The following is a 23,075-nucleotide window of genomic DNA, read 5'->3' as shown; positions in this document are numbered from 1 at the left end:
CTCACTTAGTTACCTTAGATGCCAGAGTCTCCTAGGTCTCCTTTGCAGTCTCCCTTGGCTGAGGAGACCGTAGTTACTCCCAGATGGCTACCTTGGCTGGCAGGCTAGCATCTCTTCCCCTCAGGTAGGGAAGGCTAGCTCCTGCCTCTTCTCCAGGCAGCCCCGAGCTGACCCAGGTTCTCTCCTTCTCTCCTCCCTCCATACCTGGCATTGGCTGCACTTATAGTGGGGTGGGGCTAGCTGAGCTCTCTTCAACCTGTGCTGTGTTGTCAGGCAGTTTGTTTGCTTCATCAGTTTCCTCTTGTGTATATAGTTGAGATCTATCCTCTTTAATACACAGGAACATAGTACTTAGAGTTGGAAGAACCTAATAGAGGTTGCATCCTCTTGCAAGGGCAGCATCTATTCCTTGATGAAGGTCATATCAGATAGCAGACTGAACACTAGATCTTAGCCAAAAGGCTTTGTATTGTGATTTGGAAAAGGACACTGCTATGGGAAGTTGTAAGTAGCACTGCAGAAGAGCATGTGGAAGTACTGCACTTCGAAGTTGCAATGAACCAAGCCATCTTCTCAATCTGTTTATCAATATACTTGCAGTTACTATTTTAAGGCAGATAAAACTGTCCGTATCTAGAGTGTTTTAACAGTAAGCCTTTCTGTGCATGGTTGTTAGATTACAGATTAAACAAATCGCTGAAAGCTATTTCATCTGATAATACTGATCCTTTTTACACTTCATTAGTCAACCTTTTTCATCTTTTCATCAAACTTTTGACATTTACAGATGTCACCTCAGAACAATATCTAGTTACAGTAATAGTTTTATCTAATCTAATATCATGCTTGCTGGTATAGACTGATCATCAGTGCAGTGTTATATGAAAAGTTTTTTCCCCAAAATCCATGTTTATGGTTGGGAGTTTCCCTGTATGAAAACTCAGAATTATTTGAATAGTTAATACAGTCACCTTATTTGCACTGAATCCATGTGAATTTATCCTGTTCTCACTGTGCTGATGTATCACATCACAGGATAAGATATTTTAATGGTACATGAACAAAAAGTGAAGATCAGGGTTTGGACTCAGATTAACAACAGTATTTTATTAAAAGGAGAAATTACTTTAAAAACCCCTTTTCTTTTGTGTGGGAGGAGAGTGGGGCAAATGTTAGAAATAGGCATACTTTTTCTTTCACAAGGAAGTGGAAATACTAAAGAGAATCAGGAACATGACAGGAAAACTGTTGGACTCAGGAATCTGTAGAAAAGCTGGGAACGTATGGCTTGATTGATTCTTCAAAGAAGAGATCCTGAAAACATTAATTGGGGCAAAGCACAGAGGGGAAGCAGATAGTTATCTTTTAATATGCAATAGTTGCATTGATTCAAATAACTAGGGCAAATGAGGCATACAGAAATTTTTTGAATAAATAATACACACAGTTGACAGGACAGGGATACTGCCCAACCAAAATTCATGTAGACTTTAAAAAACTTTTTACATTAATATTAGTATATTATTGAATTTTGCTTTGCTATTTTGTACTCTTGCTTGCAGTTGCAATCTGCTTGGCTCTGGCATTCTTTAATGTTTTTGTTTGATTTGTATATCTGTTCATCCATCACATGCCTTTTAAGCACTAATTCATCCTTACTGGCCTTTCTTACTCCTCCTATGTCTTTAAATGGGACAGACAATCCTGGAGCATATGTTAATTTTGTCTTTGAACATTTTCCATTTCATTTTGGGGTTCTTTCCTTCTGTTTCAGCTCCATTTGTTTTTATTCTGAACACAATCTAATAATGAGGGAAGGTATTCACAAGTAATTACAGGCTGGGTATTATGTAGATCTCTGGGTCAGTGGATCTGGCCTGTTGACTAATGGGATTGGACATGTGGATCAAAACATTCCTGAGTCATTAAATTAGAGTTACCAGTTGCAACAGAAACCAAGCAAGTAAAATCCCAAAAATTTGTACTGCAGATGGCCACTGAACTGAACAGTGAATGCTATGTGTAAGTGAGAATGGAGATATGATTTCTGGAAAGAGAAGATTGTAAAGAATATCCGGGACAGGGATTGTTCATATGTTTGTATTTTACCAGAATTAAGCCTGTTAGTAATTTACTATGTTGGTTTTGATAGTTTCCAGCTGCAAATTATTTTTTCTGCTGCTAAAGAATTTTTCTTGATGTAGATAGAATTGATACTAGCAAACAAGCTCCATGGTTAATTCTTGAAGAAAAGAAAGACCATGAACATCTTTTTTTCTCTTTCACGTATGCTCTGTTTTTCCCCCAGCTAGCTTTTTTGTGTGTTTTATTTCAGAAAAATGTTTCTCCTTGCCAGCATGTGGGCAGGTCTGTGCTGATATCTTGTATTTGCCTTGCTTGGTACTCTTCTCCACTTGTCATTGACAGTCAAACACTGCATGCACTCTCATATGTGGTAAAACTTTTGTCAAAGGCAGGAGAGTGAAAACAACCCTTATAGACATCAGTTTGATGCGTCTGTCTTGGCTTGTTCATAAATTTTAAACTGTGTTTTAGTGCTATACTGCAATTTACCTGCTCTCCTAAATTCACCAAACTTAAATTTCAGGTTGAAACAGATTTACTAATTACAATACTTTGTGGCAGCAGAGCTTGGAAAAATCTTATGATACACCTAGCTAGAGGCTGGTATGATAGATTTCGGGTGTGCCATATGCAAGGTGCATGCCCAATGCCCTAATGAGAAGCCCATCCCAGTTCCTAAAGATCCTGGGAACCCCAATCCTAATTGACAACATTATCAAGTTTCATTAATCTTAGCAGATTTCTGAATAGCACCTATGAAACATCCTATGACGTTGTACTCCATATGATTGTATGAAAATATGCTAATGAGTGTGAATATAATGTAACTGGAATATGCTTCATGCAAAAGGTCTCATAAGTTGTCATTACAAAGCTTATGATCTACTGAGTGTGTTCATCCTATTTGTATGAATGTATCATTCTTGTATCTGAAACTAGGAATATAAAATATAACTCTGAAGTCCTATTGTATTTATGCAACGTATGGGCCATTAATGGTGGTTTAGAATCTTGATGACTCCCATCAACTAGGACAATTGACTGTAGATGGCTCTGTTTACTTGGGCTGGGAAGAATGAAGGCTTGGGGTCTCACAGGACATGTGACCATGTCACCTAGTACTGGAATCCATCTTTAACCTGGTGCTTTTCCATTTAGAAGGAGGGGTGGGGACACAAAGAGACACAAGATTCCTGCTTTGTGCCAAAGGTATATAAAGGGGTGGAACAGAATAAAGGGGGTTGCAGTCATGAGAAATCCTCTAGCTACCACCTGAGCTGAAACAATGACTGTACCGGGGAAAGGATTGGGCCCAGACTAAAAAGGAGTCTAGTCTGTTAAAGAAGCTTATTGGAACATCTCTGAGGGTGAGATTTTTATCTGTATTAGGCGTAGACTTGCATGTTTTGTTATATTTTGCTTGGTAACTTTGTTTTGTCTATTACTTGGAACCACTGAAATCCTACTTTTTATACTTTTTGCTTATTATTGAACCTAGAGTTAGTGACTAATAACTGGGGGAGCAAACAGCTGTGCATGTCTCTCTATCAGTGTTATAGAGGGCAGACAATTTATGAGTTTACCCTGTATAAGCTTTATATAGAATAAAACAGATTTATTTGGGGTTTGGATCCCATTGGGAACTGGGTATCTGGGTGCTAGACAGGAGCACTTTCTAAGCCGTTTTCAGTTAAGGCTGCAGCTTTTGGGAATGTGGTTCAGACCTGAGTCTCTGTTTGCAGCAGGCTAGCATATCTGGCTCAACAAGGCAGGGTTCTGAAGTCCCAAGTTGCCAGGGAAAACAGGCTCAGAGGTAGTCTCAGCACATGAGGTGGCAGTCCCAAGGGCGTCTCTGTGACGGAACCCGTCACAAATCCATCTTGTCAATTCACTCTTTTGCTTGAGAAAACTGAACAGAGGCACTAGAACTGCTGTCAGGTTAAAGGAAACACCATGTCCATTTGTATTTGGAAAGTTATCTTTGGCCATGTCTGCACTACAGGTACTACAATGGCACTGCTCTGGCACCATAGATAAGTTACTATAGTCTGTAGTGTAGATGCTTTCTACAATAATGGAAGGGGTTTTTCTGTTGCTGTAGGTAATTCATCTTCTTGAGCGATGATAGCTTGGTTGATGGAAGCTTCCATTGACTTAACCACATCTACACCATAGGTTAGGTCAGCATAGCTGTGTTGCCCAGGGGTGTGAATTTTTCACATCCCTGAACGCTGTAGCTATGTCAACCTAACTTAAGTGTAAACCAGGGCTTTGCAACAATAAAGACTAGAAACTCTTTCTAAAGGAAAGTTTTTTATTCTACTGATAGTGGTCGCTTAAACGCTCCCATGTCCCAGAGAGATTTTTCTACCCACAACTATCAGGTGAGCAAGGGGATTTATCAAGACCGGGATAGATGTTTACTGGGGTTTTTCATTCTTCCTTAGTATGGGCGTGCTATTAGCATCAGTTTTCTTAATTAACTGTACTCAGTGTTTGTGAGAGATTGACACTTGTAAAGAATCTGTCTTCTGTTGTACAGTAGAATTGATGCTGCATGCCCAGCAGTGATGTAAGCTTCTTTCTGTAGTTTTGCTAATAAACTCCAAGTTTGATGTTGAGAGACACCTCTGGGGCAAGTAGGTAGTTCACGCTCAAGCTCATTCAATCTTTGGTTTCTTGGTATCTGTCAACAAGAATTTTTGATTTTGAATGATAACTGAGACGTACACTCTTGCCTGTTGGAAATTGAACTGAGACCCCCACCTTCCAGTCATTTAACAAAAGCTACTATATGCTTTTTGGATGGCAACAACTTTTAGTCACTATTGACTTGGAAGAGATTTGCCTCTAAAAAAGGCCACTTGTTCAAAAAAAACTCTATCCCATTTTTATTTTCCTGAGTCATTGTCATATTATGTAGCATCCTGCAGCTTCTCACATCCATTCACTCTAGCTGGTGCTTGATCTTTCTCTTCCTTATCACTTATATGTGTGACCAGTGAACAGCAGCAATCTTTGCACCTTTCACCTAGAACACTGAAAGGGAAGCAGCTTATGTTGCTGAATCAAATTTTTTCTCCTTGTATGCTAAAGCGTGAGTTACTGAGAGCTTGTCTAAACTTAGAGTGCTGCAATGGTACAGCTGCAGCGCTTAGTGAAGATGCTACCTATGCCAACAGGAGAGCTTCTGTCACTGTAGGTATTCCACCTCCCCAAAAAGCAGTAGGTATGTCGATGGGAAAAGCCCTCTTGTTCTGGGGGTTAGGTTGGTATAACTATATGGGGTGTGTGTGTGTAAAATTCTCGCCCCTGAGCGACCTACTTATACTGACATAAGTTTGTAGTGTGGACCAAGGCTGAGACTGGTTCACTTTTCGCTATATGTAATCTGCTCCAGGAATTATGTTAATAGAAGCCCTGTCTACATGAAGGAAATTTGCACTGGCATAACTACATTGTTGTGGAGTCAGTGTGGTCCCCACAGCGTGAAGCTACAAACTGCTTGTTACTAATACCATATAAAATGGTATTAAAAATGTCATATTGAAATTCAGTCACTCCATGCGTTTGCATGGATCTCTTTAATTTCAATCAATGTTGTACATAAACTGCCAAAAAGGGGGTGATACCACAAGTAAAATACTGCTTTTATTATGGATGGAATTTAAAAATTAAAGTTCACTTATTTCTAACAGGTCATACCATATGTCATGACCTTTTTTTGCATTTTGTAAACAAATTTCTTTACCTGTATTTCTAACAATATTTCAGATTATTAAAAAGGCATCAACTTTAAAGTAGTATGATTTTTAAGTTGATTTTAACTACTGGTGATGCAAATAACAAATAATTATTAGAAATTTTTTTTACTTTGTGCATTCCACAAGATTTTGTCTCCAGTCAGTTTTATTGTGGTTTCCTCGTGTGTGCGTACGTGTGCGCGCAGGCCTTTCACGTAGCAACTGGGTAGAAAAACTTTTTTTAAAGAAAAATGTGATTTTTTTTTAACTACAAATATTGACGGGACTACATTAGATATTTGCACATACCTGTCTCTGACTTTCTGAAAAGTTAAGTGGGTTTTTTTTTTTATATTTATTTCACCATTTTATGTCATTCACCTGCGCTTCACTAAGCTTGGACAATGAAAATAAATTAATCTGTTCTTTTCCTTTTTTATGGCCTGCCACAGTGAGGCAGTGTTTAGATTAAAGCATAATGGGAATGTTTAAATGCAAACCAATTCATTTTAATCAACATGCAGATATCTTGGGTTTTGTAAACCATTTTTACACAAAACCTAACATGTTTAAATGCTCTGACAATGTCCCTTTAAATCAAGAGTTCAGCCAATTATTTGCTGCTGACTTAGGTAGTCATACATTCAGTAAGCATATACCCAGATAGTGATTTCAATTGTTATCCTATTTAAATGGTCAAAGGGAAAATATTTCTTTTCAAAAGTGAAGTATAAAATCCTCTTTGGCATTTTACTTAAATCCATTGTCTCTAGTATACCACAAAGTGTAACTGTAACAAGGTGACAGGGATATTTTTTCATTAAAGGTTTCAGGGATTTAAAAAAACCCATAGGAACAGAACAGTATTGTAGCAGAATGCTAATACACAAATGGTTTGCTTGTGTTCTTCCCTTAGGAGGATTCAGTTTGATTTCTGTGGAAACGGGTATTAGACTCCTAGGATCTAGTTTGACCATTCATTAAGGTAAGTAATGCCTTTTTGATTTCTTGCAGAGTTTGCAAATCTCATTAAATTGGCAGATACTGCAGAAGGAACAGAAGGTTCAAATACAGTGGATAGAGAAATTTCCCAACATCTTGATGGGGGTGGAAGGAGAAACCAAAGTTTAGAACTCTTTCCAAACACCAAAAATCATGCTACAGTCTAGTACATGTGGGTTTTTCCTTTAGAAAATATACATGAATTTAGTTCCCTAGAAAGATGCCAGATTGTGATAACTGCTCTTAATTAGCATGAAGCAGATGGACTGGATGTGAAGGCCAGTGGTGGTATTACACTTACAGTATAAATCAATATTTACTAATATGTGTGCTGATCGTTTGGGGGTTTATGCAGTAAAATATTTTATTGGTAAATATTGGTTGAAACAGAACATTTAGTTTAAAACTAACACTTTCAATTACATAATCTGCTGCACTGGAAAATTTGAGATTTCACTTTCTTTTTCATTTGGAAAGTTGACTTTTTAAATATGTGATTGACATTTAGATTTTACAAGGAAAGCAGCCTTGCAGGACAGTATATCTGGGATAGCTTCTTCATTTTCATGATCTTTGTAAAGGATGGCAAGTAGATTTTTTTGTGAGGGCTGATACTTTCATGACAGTTTGACAAGCTGTGCTAAAGGTTCCCATAGGATAGCACTTTTTTATTTTACTCTGTTATTGTGATGATTTTCTACCATTCGCATCAGATCGCTTATCATAGTAGCTGCTAATCTTGCCAATGGGATTTTTTTCTTTAAGTGGAGGAAAAGATAAGAATTCTTGGACTCAGTTTTAAAACATGGATAGTTGATAATGCTGAGATCCTTGACATATAAAAGACTGAGGGTGCTTAATTTTCAATCCCTTCTCTGTTTTGAGTAGTTAAAACTCTCTCCTGGCCTTACTTACAAAACAAGTGTGCCCAAGAAAGAAAGGCAAGAAGTGTACTTGTGAGCTCTCTCTAGCCTTGTCTTAAACTATGTCCTTTCTGCTAGCAGAGCTCAATAAATATTCTCCAGAGTGGTTGTATTGCCATTTTTACAGGAACTAGCTAGGTTCCCCTTTCATGGCTCAACTGCAAATCCACCTGAGCAGCAGCCTGGTAGTAAGATGCTCCCTGCAGCATCTGTGACTGATCTCTACTACTCAAGAAACTGATGATCATTTAAAGCATCTGTAAATGACTTCTTTTCTCTTATCCTCTGGTGCTTTGGTGTCCAGATCCTCTTTTTGTACTCCTGGAGGCAATCAAGTGGAGGTTCTTCACTATGAGAAGGGAAGCTGTTGTATTTAGGTTCTTAGGGGTTCAGGGCTCCTCCCTTTGCCTAACTATCTTGTAGGGGAAAAGCTGCTGTCTGACCCAGAGGAAGGAGATGTACCCAGTTTGCTGTTTCGATAGAGCTTTTCGTTATTCCTTTCCCCACTTCTTCTGTCTATGAATCAGCTGCAGAGAGCATAGTCTTATAAAGGCTAGGATGAGAAACTCTTTAAAAAAATATTTTTTTTCTAAATTCGTTGACTATTTCCCCCCCCAAAGGAGAGAGAGAGAGAGAGACACGTTATTAAAGGACTCCCTTTTTCCACAGTAGTTTTGAGGATCTGCACAAGTCGCTTACCGAGTACCATGAAAAACCTAGTTAGGACAGAATATGAATTCCTCTGATAAAGCCTGTCAACAAGCAAGCAATGAGTTCTAGAAGATTTCTGAGAGAAATGTTGTTTCCAGCTTCATATACTGGATATGTTTATCCATCCTCACCAAGTATATATTTGCCTCCAAGAGACTTGTTTTTCTCAAAGAATCTTTCTTTCAGGTTTTTTGTGGTTAGATTCTGTTGAAGTTGGAAGCAGTTGAGCTGGTTAGGTGGAAGGGCCTTTTATGCCTTAGTTCCAAAAGGCTTAGAGACTGAGTGAGATGCATGGATTCTGTAAACTTTTACTTCTGTCAATGGTTCAGATGCTTCCATGGCATGCTAATCCTACAGTGTGGATCCGCTGAGGCACAAATTTTGAACTCCTAGTTTCTGGTATGTAAATGTCCTTTACAGGATTTTTTTTTTCATTTGTCACAACTCTTTGAAGCTTATGCAGTTCCAGATAACCTAGAATCCAACAGATCGGCAACCCAGCATAAACTTCTTAGGCCTTAGAATAGTTTGTTATATATCTTTTAAAATACCTTACTGCATGGTGGTGTTAGACAACATTATATTTGTAGCCTAGCTGAAAAAGCAGTGGCACCAGAAATATTTGAGTGTTTAAGAGAGACATGCAAAGGAAGTTGCTTGAAAATGTCAGCTTGATCTGAACAATGTACATTAAAATGGTTCTTAACACCAAGGCACGTAGATTAAGCAGGAGAGTCTTAGATTGTGGGAAAAGGTCCCTTCACGCAGACTTAATTGTGAAGAACAGTTGTGTACCTTTGATAGACATTTTTGTGACCCAGATCTATAGGACGTTGAACAACTAAATCCTTATTAGAAGTTTCCTCCTCATCAAAAGCTTATACTAACTGCTCTTTTCCCTGTTGGACCCTTGATCTGAGATATTTCTGCGGAACTGTGGGAGAGTCTAATTGCTCCACATAGCATTGGTTGATAGGTAAGATGTGTTTCAGCCTCACAAGAGGAATAGGCTGTCTGCAGATATATGGGTTATTCATACGTACTCCACGTCCCTTTTTGATTTATTCAGTGATGTCAGTCCAGTGTTTGTGACATCACGGTTCTTCTTTGAAATGATTCTGAATTTCTGTACTCAAGAAATCTTGCAGGAGGAGCAGATTGATCAGAAAGGAGAGAGCTTCAGTTTACATAAGTATCATAGTAATCACAATTGGCAATATTAAGAAAAGATGTATAAGCCAAATGTGGTGGTTCAGTGTTTCCACTTAATTTGTATGCCTAGAAAATTACTCCTAAAATATCTTACCACTAACAGTACAACACCATTTTTATTTGCAAAAACTGCACAGTATAAGCTACGCCCAAAATTTTCAAATTTGGGTGGCAGAAGTTTTCAAAGGTGCTGAGCATTTTCAATTCCATTTGACCCTCTTTGAATGTACTATAAAGCAGTATCTCATCGGGGGAATTGCACCAAAGCAGTCAATCCATTGGTTATTCTGCTCTGGGACCATGCTAATTTAAATATGAAAAGAAATACAAAATTAATTTGAAGTGTGTAAAGTAATATTAGAGGCAACTTTGTGCTCTCCAGTTTGCAAATATTTCACTAATAAATATTTAATGCCCAAGTCTAGAAGCTAAAAGAAAAGCTGCCGATGTTAGAATGTGCATTCAGGTTAATGTCTAGTGACACATGGAGAATGTTGTCCATTGAGTTAGCAATGAACTGATGTAGAGCTTCAAGGCTGTTCATTTCTAGCCATGATCTGGCTCTTGTGAGTTCTGTATTGTTAAATATATGTATTTTACAATGCTGTGTAACAAGAACAAGGGGGGGGGAAACTAACCCCAAAACCACTGAAAGGATGAGTTTCCAGCTGTCGGTCTGTTTCAGCTCTGAGAAGATGATTTTTTTTATTCATTTTAGCTTAGGATGACAAGGTAGGTTTCAGCTGGGACTGAGAGCATTTGGATTCTATCAAAGAGCATAACTAAATTGGTTGGAGCATATGTCAGCAGGGTCTCAATGCTGAAGATTTCAAGCAAAATGACTGTTATTTGCATTATCCACACTACATTACATATATAGTGTTCTTGCTGATTTGTAATATTAATAATTTTGACAATAGCTCTTCCATAAATAAAATTAGGTTGGGCTTCTCTTTCCCAATAGGGACATCTGTGGTAATACAAAGAATTATTTTGATTTGATTTTGTAGCAATTCTAGTCTTTCACAGTTTTTTAAACTGAAAATGTTATTCGAAGCTTGTCCACAACTTGCACAGCCTCTTCCAGGTACGGAATCACTTCTCAGGTCCTTGACTCTTACGGTCAGGTGTGAGTAATTCTTGAGGGTAATGATTCCAGCATTTCCTTTGATAGAGCACACAATGTTTTGGAGATGATTTAATTTAGTACTGTGTGACTACATCACAAAGCTGTCATTTTCTGTGGTCTTCAAAATGAGAGCTGTTACTTGATACAGAACAGGATGATGGCTTTGGTGTTTCCTGAGAAGCTAGGATGTTTACTTTGAAGTTCTGTTCACAAAATTTACAGAGACTATCTAAAATGAACGGTAGAAATCCAGGTTTTAATAAAAAATCATACATAGACACCTACTTTTAATAATTTATTATTTATTTGTATTACTGGAGTGCCTAGGGGTCCTAATCATGTACCAGGACCCCATTGTTCTGTGTTTGTATAGCACCTGGCACAAAGACAGTCTCTGTCCCAAGGAGCTTACAGTCTAAATGCATCTGTCTCTAGAAGATTGCAACCTTTTGTGTCTGATGTGGATCTTGCCACCATAATTCACACATTTGAAAATAGTCAACGTGGTTTTTGTAAAGGGATATCATGTCTCACCAATCTGCAAGAATTCTTTGAGGGGGGTCAACAAGCATGTGGACAAGGGGAATCCAGTGGATATAGTGTATTTAGATTTTCAGAAAGCCTTTGACAAGGTCCCTCACCAAAGGCTCTTAAGCAAAGTAAGCAGTCATGGGATAAGAGGGACAGTCCTCTCATGAACTGGTAACTGGTTAAAAGATAGGAAACAAAGGGTAGGAATAAATGGCTAGTTTTCAGACTGGAGAGCGGTAAATAGTGGTGTTCCTTAGGGGTCTGTACTGGGCCCAGTCCTATTCAACATATTGATAAAAGATCTGGAAAAAGGGGTAAACAGTGAGGTGGCAAAATTTGCATATGATACAAAACTACTCGAGATAGTTAAGTCCCAGGCAGACTGTGAAGAGCTACAAAAGATTCATAGATTCTAGGACTGGAAGGGACCTTGAGAGGTCATCGAGTCCAGTCTCCTGCCCTCATGGCAGGACCAAATACTGTCTAGATCATCCCGGATAGACATTTATCTAACCTACTCTTAAATATCTCCAGAGATGGAGATTCCACAACCTCTCTAGGCAATTTATTCCAGTGTTTAACCACCCTGACAGTTAGGAACTTTTTCCTAATGTCCAACCTAAACCTCCCTTGCTGCAGTTTAAGTCCATTGCTGCTTGTTCTATCCTTAGAGGCTAAGGTGAACAAGTTTTCTCCCTCTTCCTTATGACACCCTTTTAGATACCTGAAAACTGCTATCATGTCCCCTCTCAATCTTCTCTTTTCCAAACTAAACAAACCCAATTCTTTCAGCCTTCCTTCATAGGTCATGTTCTCAAGACCTTTAATCATTCTTGTTGCTCTTCTCTGGACCCTCTCCAATTTCTCCACATCTTTCTTGAAATGTGGTGCCCAGAACTGGACACATTACTCCAGTTGAGGCCTAACCAGCGCAGAGTGGAGCGGAAGAATGACTTCTCGTGTCTTGCTCACAACTCACCTGTTAATGCATCCCAGAATCACGTTTGCTTTTTTTGCAACAGCATCACACTGTTGACTCATATTTAGCTTGTGGTCCACTATAACCCCTAGATCCCTTTCTGCCGTACTCCTTCCTAGACAGTCTCTTCCCATTCTGTATGTGTGAAATTGATTGTTCCTTCCTAAGTGGAGCACTTTGCATTTGTCTTTATTAAACTTCATCCTGTTTACCTCAGATCATTTCTCCAATTTGTCCAGATCATTTTGAATTATGACCCTATCCTCCAAAGCAGTTGCAATCCCTCCCAGTTTGGTATCATCTGCAAACTTACTGGCATAAAAAATCGCTTATTATCAAGTTGTTGATGAAGATATTGAACAGAGCCAGTCCCAAAACAGACCCCTGCAGAACCCCACTTGTTATACCTTTCCAGCAGGATTGGGAACCATTAATAACTACTCTGAGTACGGTTATCCAGCCAGTAATGCACCCACCTTATAGTAGCCCCATCTAAGTTGCATTTGCCTAGTTTTATTGATAAGAGTATCATGCGAGACCGTATCAAATGCCTTTCTAAAGTCTAGGTATACCACATCCACCGCTTCTCCCTTATCCACAAGACTCGTTATTCTATCAAAGAAAGCTATCAGATTTGTTTGACATGATTTGTTCTTTACAAATCCATGCTGGCTATTCCCTATCACCTTACCACCTTCCAAGTGTTTGCAGATGATTTCCTTAATTACTTGCGCCATTCAGAAGTTAAACTAACTGGTCTGTAGTTTCCTGGGTTGTTTTTATTTCCCTTTTTATAGATGGGCACTATATTTGCCCTTTTCCAGTCTTCTGGAATCTCTCCTGTCTCCCATGATTTTTCAAAGATAATAGCTAGAGGCTCAGATACCTCTTCTATTAGCTCCTTGAATATTCTAGGATGCATTTCATCAGGCCCTGGTGACTTGCAGGCATCTAACTTTTCTAAGTTATTTTTAACTTGTTCTTTTTTTATTTTATCTTCTAAATCTACCCCCTTCCCATTAGCATTCACTGTTAGGCATTCCTTCAGACTTCTCGGTGAAGACCGAAACAAAGAAGTCATTAAGCATCTCTGCTATTTCCAAGTTTCCTGTTACCGTTTCTCCCTCCTCACTGAGCATTGGGCCTACCCTGCCCTTGGTCTTCCTCTTGCTTCTAATGTATTGAAAAAAGTCTTCTTGTTTCCCTTTATTCCTGTAGCTAGTTTGAGCTCATTTTGTGCCTTTGTCTTTCTAATCTTGCCCTTGCATTCCTGTGTTGTTTGCCTATATTCATCCTTTGTAATCTGTCCTAGTTTCCATTTTTTATATGACTCCTTTTTCTTTTTAGATCATGCAAGATCTCATGGTTAAGCCCAGGTGGTCTTTTGCTACATTTTCTATCTTTCCTACCCGGCGGAATAGCTTGCTTTGGGGCCCTTAGTAGTGTCCCTTTGAAAAACTGCCAACTCTCCTCAGTTCTTTTTCCCCTCAGTTTTGATTCCCATGGGACCTTATCTCTCAAAACTGGGTGACTGGGCAACAAAATGGCAGATGAAATTCAATGTTGATAAATGCAAAGTAATGCACATTGGAAAACAGCAAAGAATCCTGTGGCACCTTATAGACTAACAGACGTTTTGCAGCATGAGCTTTCGTGGGTGAATACCCACTTCTTCGGATGAACGAAGAAGTGGGTATTCACCCACAAAAGCTCATGCTGCAAAACGTCTGTTAGTTTATAAGGTGCCACAGGATTCTTTGCTGCTTTTACAGATCCAGACTAACACGGCTACCCCTCTGATAATTGGAAAACAGAATCCCAACTATACATATAAAATGATGGGGTCTAAATTAGCTGTTACCACTCAAGAAAGAGATCTTGGAGTCATTGTGGATAGTTCTCTGAACACATCTGCTCAATGCGCAGCGGCAGCTGAAAAAGCGAACAGAATGTTGGGAATCATTAAGAAAGGGATAGATAATAAGACAGAAAAAAGCATATTGCCTCTATAGGAATCCATGGTATGCCCACATCTTGAATACTGCATGCAGATGTGGTTACCCCATCTCAAAAAAGATATATTGGAAAAGGTTCAGAAAGGGACAACAAAAATGATTAGGGGCATGGAGCGTCTGCCATATGAGGAGAGATTAATAAGACTGGGACTTTTCAGCTTGGAAAAGAGGCGACTAAGAGGGGGATATGATAGAGGTCTATAAAATCATGCCTGATGTGGAGAAAGTAAATAAGGAAGTGTTTACGCCTTCTCATAACACAAGAACTAGGGGTCACCAAATGAAATTAATAGCAGCAGGTTTAAAACAAACAAAAGGAAGTTTTTTTTCACACAATGTACACTCAACCTGTGGAACTCCTTGCCAAAGGATGTTGTGAAGGCCCAGACTATAACAGGGTGCAAAAAAGAACTAGATAAATTCATGGAGGATAGGTCTATCAATGGCTATTAGCCAGGATGGGCAGGGATGGTGTCCCTAGCTCAGGGGTCTTAAGCCGGCCCTCAAGCTCCCATTGGGGAGCGGGGTCTGGGACTTGCCTCACTCCAGCCGGGTAGCAGGGTCGGGGGGAGCTCCATGCTGCTTCCGGAAGCAGCGGCATGGTCCCACTCCGGCAGCTACATGTAGGGGCAGCCAGGGGGCTCTGCTCTGCATGCTGCCCCCACCCCAAGTGCTGCCCCTGCAGCTCCCATTGGCCGGTCGCTGCAGCCAATGGGAGCTGCAGGGGCAGCGTGTGTCAACTATCAGTTTCTACAAAAGCAAACAAGACATCTTATGTTTTTGGAATTCTAGGTAGTGTTGGAGAAGAAGTTTTTTTTATTGATTTTCAGAAAGAAACAATAAAAAATACAAAGGTAAATGACTTACAACCAGTATATATTCCTAAATACTGCATGCTTCACGGGATTGGCAGTAGATTTATGCAATGACAACACTTTACAACTTGTCAAAACTACAAAAACAATTATGACCCTGGAACCCTGATGCATATTCTAAGGGACTGTTCATCAGTCAGCAGCTTTGGAAAGAGGTGAACATGAGAACTCTTTACATTACTTCTGCTGTGTAACAGATTTTTGTGGTAATAATGTGGCCAGGTTTTAGCACAGCGCTAAAAGAATTCGTACTAAGGACCACTTACATTAGAAACATAGAATCACAGAACTGGAAAGGACTTTGAGAAGTCATCTAATCCAGTCCCCTGCACTCATGGCAGAACTAAGTGTTATTTAAAGTCCATCCCTGACAGGTGTTTGTCTAACTTGCTCTTAAAAATCACCAATGATGAGATTCCACAATCTCCCTAGGCAATTTATTCTACCCTGACAGGAAATTTTTCCTAATGTCCAATTTAAACCACCTTTGCTTAAGCCCATTGCTTCTTGTCCTACCCTCAAAGGTTAACAAGATCATTTTTTCTCCCTCCTCCTTGTAATATCCTTTTATGTACTTGAAAACTGTTATCATGTTCCCCCACCCTCCCCCAGTCTTCTTTTCTCTAGACTAAACAAACAGTTTTTTCAATCTTCCCTCATAGAAAATGTCTTGCTTACAACACTCCTGCTAATACGTCTCAGAATCATGATCGCTTTTTTTGCAACAGTGTTATACTCCTGACTCTCATTTAGCTTGTGATTCACTGTGACCCCCAGATCCCTTTGTGCAGCACTCCTTCCTAGGCAGTCATTTCCCATTTTATATGTGTGCAACTGATTGTTCTTTCTTAAGTGGAGTACTTTGCATTTGTCCTTATTTAATTTCATCCTATTTACTTCAGACCATTTCTCCAGTTTGTCCAGATCATTTTGAATTTTAATCCTGTCCTCCAAAACACTTGCAACCCTGCCCAGCTTGGTATTGTACGCAAACCTTATAAGTGTACTCTCTATGCCATTATCTAAATCATAATCATTCTGCAGTAATCCAGTATCTGTCAAGGAAAGATTTGATTTGCATTAGTATGGTGGTTATTGAAGATGTTCATACATTCATAAATTTAATACATACATGCTGTCTGAATGTGATTCACTTTTGGCTGAGCAATTTACTCTCATGCATGCTATAGGAGAGACTCTGATACAGATAAAGTATTGCCAGGTTACTGGACTTCAAAGATGGTGATCAAAGGTACCAAGATTTGGTATGCAAAGGGTAAAACTCAGTTTGATAGTGCAGAATCCAAGTCTAGAGTTGGATATATTAAAGGTATTGAGATGGATTAACTGTGTTAATGAGATCGGGCCTTTTAGGATTTAACAGTTGTGTAAACGTGTAACTGACCTTTTGATTTGTGTGTGAATTGTAAAAGTAGAACTATTATATTTGCAAACATTTACCTTGCAGAAACAGTAGAGCTATTTCTGGTAGTCTGGATTCTAAACCAGAGGTACTAATTTTGTAAATTGCTTGGTTGGCGCTTTAGGGAATTAATTCTAACACTGATTTGTTAGTGCTTTAAATTTGAAAAATTTAAATATAGTGAGAAACTTGATTTGCTTAGTTTTCTCCTCAGTTCCCCAATCTGCTGTATTGTGTGGGTCTTTTAGTGTGGGAATGGGTTTTAACAAAAAAGAAGAGATGTTCTGATGGCTCTTTGCTTTAAAAAAGAATATTTGAGTCCCTGTAGGGATCCAACTAATCATCAGGGCATCAGTGAGGAATTGAAATGGCTGTTTAGATAATTTTATATCTGACATAATACACTTAAAAATATCTGGTTTCAGAGTAGCAGCCGTGTTAGTCTGTATCCGCAAAAAGAACAGGAGTGCTTGTGGCACCTTAGAGACTAACAAATTTACTTGAGCATAAGCTTTCGTGGGCTACAGCCCACTTCATCGGATGCATAGAATGGAACATACAGAAAGAAGATATTTATACATACAGAGAACATGAAAAGGTTAAAGTAGCCATACCAACTGTAAGAGGCCAATCAATTGAGATGAGTTATCATCAGGAGGAAAAAAACATTTGAAGTGATAATCGAGATGACCCTAGACGGTGTGAGGATACTTAACATGGGGAAATAGATTCAGTTAGTGTAATGGCCCAGCCATTACCAATCTCTGTTCAAACCTAAGTTAATTGTATCTAATTTGCATATTAATTCAAGTTCAGCAGTCTCTCTTTGGAGTCTGTTTTTGACTTTTTTTTATTGTAAAATTGCCACCTTCAAGTCTGTCACTGAGTGGTTAGAGAGGTTGAAGTGTTCTCCCACTGGTTTTTGAATGTTATGATTCCTGATGTCAGATGTGTCCATTTATTCTTTTGCGTAGAGATATATGAAATATCTAATTAACATAAACACACAGAATTTTTAATGAACAAACCCCCAGTGAGAATGTGTTTAGCGCAGCAAAAAATACATAGGCATACTTTTCAGTAGAGGTGACTAACACATGATGATGTTCTTGGTATCCAGTGTGCAGATGGTTAAAAGTGATGCTGTTTAATCCAAGGGATTACCTGTCTTCGTAGCCTTCTGAGCGAAACCTCTTCAGGGAATCCTACCTGCTTAGAATATGTAGCAGATGGCGGGTGAGTGTGTGGGGATGCCACACTTTTTAAAGATACACAGAGCATCTCTTAATATTGTTAATCAGAATACTTGAAAGGGAAGATTCTGTAGAATAGACAATATTCTGGTGCATTCAGTTTTACAGTGTATGGTAACCTACACTTGGGGGACTTCAGCCTTTTAAAAAGTAAAACTCTTGCTGTGATGCCTGCAAAAGTCTTTGACCATGGTTAGGCTGCAAGTAAAAAGTTGAAACTACAAGAAACCACTTAACTTATTCTTATACTGATGTGTGTTGATTATGATTTCAGTTATACTTGTCTCTGTTTAATTGAAGCTTATAAAGTTTGTGTTTCACCAGTCTCATCTTTTTAATTAACTCTAAGTAGCCATCTGAATAAAGAACTTGTTAATTGTAACTAGTAAATATTTTTATAATTGCAGTAATCAATCAGGTTACACTTTGTTGCTGACTTTACTAATACCTCATTTATAGGCCTGTATGTTAATTGCATTTCAGTCTTGAAAAATAAATACAAATAGCAGTCATTTACTCCAGGCTCTGAACTTTGTTAATTTTCAGATGCTTTAGTCATTTTCAACCCCAAACTTTTAAAGATGATAAACTATAATTCTACTTCTTCACCCATATTTTTCTTTCTTTATTTATTTATTTATAGGCAAGGCTATAAATAAACATGCATAAGCTGGTTTCAAATTTGTTTCAACTTTATTAACCCTATCTCCAACCATGGAGCGGTTACTAAATATGATTTAGGTCAGTGTACATTTGTGACCTATGCTGGTGTGGGACCAGCTGTATAGATCTGTTCATATTGGTTACTGGTGAGTCCCACCACATATTTGGCTGCTGATACCACAATAAGGGTTCAACCTGGTGTAGTAAGACTTTTGTGCAAGTATACACCTTTTCATTGTAAGTGGTGCAGCTTTGTCATGTGGATGCTAGTAAAATTCAGCCATCCTACTTCATATGCACAGAGAGGGTAGGTTACTAGATCCAGTAGTTCCCCATGATCATTCTCTGACAAGGTTTCACCTTGCCTGATTAGGGTCATAGTGTGTTGAATACATGTGGCACTTTTTTAAAAAAAATCATCTTTAGATTGCCAGTGAAGGTAAAGACCTACTTGATAGACCGTTCCTTCAAGAGCTAAATTAGTGTTTAAAATGTTAATGGGTCAAACCTTCCTGAGGCACTCAGATCTAAATTCCACAGATCTCTGCGGGAAAGTTTGTAAAAGAAGTAATGCGACAGTGAGAGGTGGTAAAGAAGTGTCACTTAAGATGAAAGTGACCACTGATGAGTACACCACAAAAGTAACTAGACAAAAGGGGAACTTGTAGGAAAGGTGCAAGGAGAAGGTGTTCGTCCTCAGGTGAAAAGGGCAGGAGAATCCCTTACAGTCAGTGGGGTACTGGTCAGTATCATTAGCTAGCTACCAGATTGATAGATTCAGGACCAGCAACCCCGATCTTGGCAGTAAGACCATTCTTAGGATATGTCTACACTGCAATTGGTGTGATTGCAGTTTGTGTAGGCATATCAGCGCTAGCTTTAACCTAGCTAATGTGGCTAAAAATAGCAGTGAAGATGCAGCAGCATGAGTGAGGAACGTGAGTACATACCTGGGGAGTCAGGTGGGCTTGTATAACCTGTGCCACGGCTGCATCTTCACTGCTGTTTTTATCTTCACTAGCTAGATTAAAGCTGGCATGGGTATACCTATATGAGCTGCAATTATATCTCTAGTTGCGGTGTGCTACAGGGGGCAGGGTAGGCTACAGCCAGGTTGGCTAGTGCCCGCAGATGCGGAGCAGCTGCACCAAAGGTCTACTGTATGGCTGAACATGCCATATAGCACACTCTTCCTGAAAGTTTCTCCTACTTTTCACTCAGCCTAAGATAATGCCCAAATAAACAAATCTGCTGTACTTTGTGCCCAAGCATTTAAGAATTTTCCTCACACATTGAGACCTTTGATGGTTTACCACTATCCTTTTTCAGAAAATTACAGGTTCTTTCCTTCCCTGCACCCATATTTCACTCTTTTGTGTGTTTATCTCTTGCATCTCAGTTTCCTAAACAAAATATTTTAGGAATGGATGTGTTTTAGTCACTGAATATTGCCTATCAAGGAAGCTAGAAATCCATACATTCATTAATTTCTTAAAGCTGCTAATTGTTAGAATTAAGGAAATTAAATATCAGGTTGCTGGTTTAGCAGAGAGAATCAACACCGAGAAATTGCCCTGAAAATAGTTTAATGAGGTATAGGGCAAGTTTGAAAGTCCAAATGGACAAGCGTAGTTAACCCTTGACACTGACATAAGCAGGCAGGGCCTAAAACCCCAAATGGCTTGTGGTCATTGACTGACAGATTGGTTCAGGTTATATATGTGCTTTAATTATGCTTGTGAATGGCATTTGAATTCTTACTGGAATACTGGTTTTGGATTAAATTTTCACATAAAGTTTATCAGTTTTTAAATAACAATAAAAATGTATCAAACTATCAACAAAATATATAGCATTGTTTATTTTGTATATTTTTCATCTTTCAGAAAACTATAAGGAATGCTTATTGTAGATAGCAAGATTCTTAATATGATCTGTGATTTTTCATAATCTTTCCCTTTTATTTTTTATAAAAATAGCATATGCAGATAGAGCAAAACTGTAACACATTTTTAACATCTAACTTTGTTTTCTCTCATGTGACGCATTTGTTTGAATAACACTTAAAAGAATTTCAATGTTATCTTCAATTAATTCAAAGGGACCGCCAAAAAAGTACCCAGGAAATAATGAAGTAAATAACTTCTTCTTAAAGCTTATTTCATATAAAACTTAATTGGTGACTTTTACAACTAATTACATCTTGAAAACATTAAGTCTTTGATTCTGTTCTCAGGCTTCCTGTCACAGTGATGTTGCAGGAGTCTTTTCTTGAGAGGTCTCCTCAGTTGTGTAGAGAAATACTCATTCTTGTTCCAGTTTCTCTGGACCCAGCATCTGTAGCAGGGGAACAGCTGTATTACCATAGTGAGAGAACCTAAAAGATATTTAAAGAATTAAGAGAGGGAGAATGGCATTTATATCTATTTTTGGCAGAGTCCATGCTGCAGTCAAATAGTGTTGAACCACCTGTCTAGAAATCAGGGAAAAGTTCTTCTGTCCCTGCCAGTCAGTCAATTATTCCCATGCTTCAGCATACCTATCTATTTGTAGCAGTAGATCTAGTGTGTTGTGAGGCAAATTAGCAAGAGTTCTTGCTAGGCAACACAGGGCTGTCTGTATTTGTACTGACCAGATGAGAAATGGCAAATAGTATTTGGTGTCTGGTGTATCCCCAAAAAGTGGATTATTTACATTCCTAATATACACTTGTAAAGTAATAATATGACTCCGTCCTTCTGTCTTTGTTGAACAGTAATGAATTTCAGATTTGCTGTACACAACGGTTTATGAGGGACTCTAATGCAACTGTTCTATTTTTACAACTGGAGCTGTGCTGCCATTCCCCCCAGTGATACTCATGCATGACTCTCGTTAATATCAATAGTAGTTACATATGCAGCAAGGGGAGAACCCTAAATATTTTAGCACTTGCTATGTGTGAGGCTTTTTTGTTTGCTATGCTGTGATATCTAGCCCAAGAAAACAGACCATAATTTTTGGCTTCAAAATACAGCTCTGGGGCCGTTGGGTTTGGAGAGGGAAAAGTTATTAAATTTTTTCCTGGGGAAGAAGTATTTCAAAATTAAAATGTCTGCTCTGTTCACACCATTTTAAAAATTCTTTTATGTCTTCAGTCTTTCTAATGTGAAATGTCTAGATCGACAGTAAATCTTTACTACCAGCATATTATGTACATTTATGTACAGGAGACACATGGAAAGTGGACATTTCTGTTTCTTCTTCTGTAACTTGTAATTGTAATCATGGAGGGGAAACTAACAGAAATTTGTAAACTAGATTAATGAGGTTGAAATAAGAACTTGATGAGTGTTCAGAAGCAGCTTTATAGAGACATTCTGATAAAGACTAATTGCCTCAACACTCTTTTAGAAACATGTTTAAATGATACTAATTAAACGGTGAAACTGAAATTTAGATGTGGTTATCTTAACTAGCTATTACAGTATCCTGCTTTATAGGTGGAAGAAACTAGCCACCTGAGCATTGTTCTTTTTTCACCGCTACCACTACAGTTTAAAACCAGGATGATTGTTCATTGTCCATTTTTGTTCGCCTTGTATCTTGATGGCGTGTATGCAGATAAAGGAATTTGCAGAATTCTTGTCCTTTTGTTTTAATTTTGCTGTCTCAAGTGTTTATGTTCTCTCCATTGGACGCTCCAGCTGAGAGAGACAATGCCCCGGAGTGGAATAGAACATGAATTGAGGGTACTAAGAGATTCTCTGCTGTGGTGGCAGGCTTGATGATTTTGCCTATGGGATGGAAATCCATCCAGTCCTTTCTGTGGAATTGACCATGAAAACCAAGTGATGAAAGCTGCAACCTCTCAAAGGATATTTGTTTTATATTGTCTTTTATGAGCTGAAATTACTCATTTCACTGTAGAAGGTAAAGGGTTTAACTGGAAGAGTGTGTGAGGCTTTAAATACCCATTCCAGAGGCCTATTTATCTGGTGTGGGTTAGTTGTAATGACATAATCCAAAAATAAATCTCTCTATGCTCATCCTTGTTCCAGGGCTGCAGCTAAAGGATGGCAAATGCTAATCTCCTAATGTTAAGGCCATGACGTATATGTCAATGGTTTGTCACAGCGTAGAATTCCATTGAGGGTTTTCAGATTTGTATGTGGACTGAGCGGTTAAGTCAGGTTCAAATATTTTGATTCAACTAGAACAGGGGTAGGCAACCTATGGCACGGGTGCCAAAGGTGGCTCGCGAGCTGATTTTCAGTGGCACTCTCGCTGCCCAGGTCCTGGCCACCAGTCTGGGGGGGCTCTGCATTTTAATTTAATTTTAAATGAAGCTTCTTAAACATTTTAAAAACCTTATTTACTTTACATACAACAATAGTTTAGTTAGATATTATAGACTTATAGAAAGAGACCTTCTAAAAACATTAAAATGTATTACTGCCGTACAAACCCTTAAATTAGATCGAATAAATGAAGACTCGACACACCACTTCTGAAAGGTCGCCGACCCCTGAACTAAAATATATATTACATG

The 23,075-nt window shown here is 38.6% G+C and overlaps 1 protein-coding gene across 5 annotated transcripts in view; it reads left to right on the top strand.

The window, feature by feature from the left end:
* Positions 1-23,075, top strand: part of DNAJC5 (DnaJ heat shock protein family (Hsp40) member C5) — a 56,529-nt gene that overhangs the window by 17,470 nt on the left and 15,984 nt on the right. For 2 of the 5 annotated variants that reach the window (XM_039498484.1, XM_039498482.1), the window contains exons 3-4: positions 6,745-6,813; positions 17,749-17,864. The gene's annotated coding sequence lies outside the window, so the exon portion shown is untranslated. Of the gene's footprint in view, positions 1-6,744; positions 6,814-9,638; positions 9,657-17,748; positions 17,865-23,075 lie in introns of those variants that run through there. The other 3 variants (XM_039498486.1, XM_039498483.1, XM_039498485.1) reach the window with 2 other exon arrangements.

The sequence above is a fragment of the Mauremys reevesii genome, linkage group 13 (genome assembly GCF_016161935.1).
Source record: "Mauremys reevesii isolate NIE-2019 linkage group 13, ASM1616193v1, whole genome shotgun sequence".
Classification (NCBI taxonomy): Eukaryota; Metazoa; Chordata; order Testudines; family Geoemydidae; genus Mauremys; species Mauremys reevesii.
The sequence above is the reverse complement of the archived record's forward strand: the minus strand, read 5'-3'. Positions and strand labels throughout refer to the sequence as shown.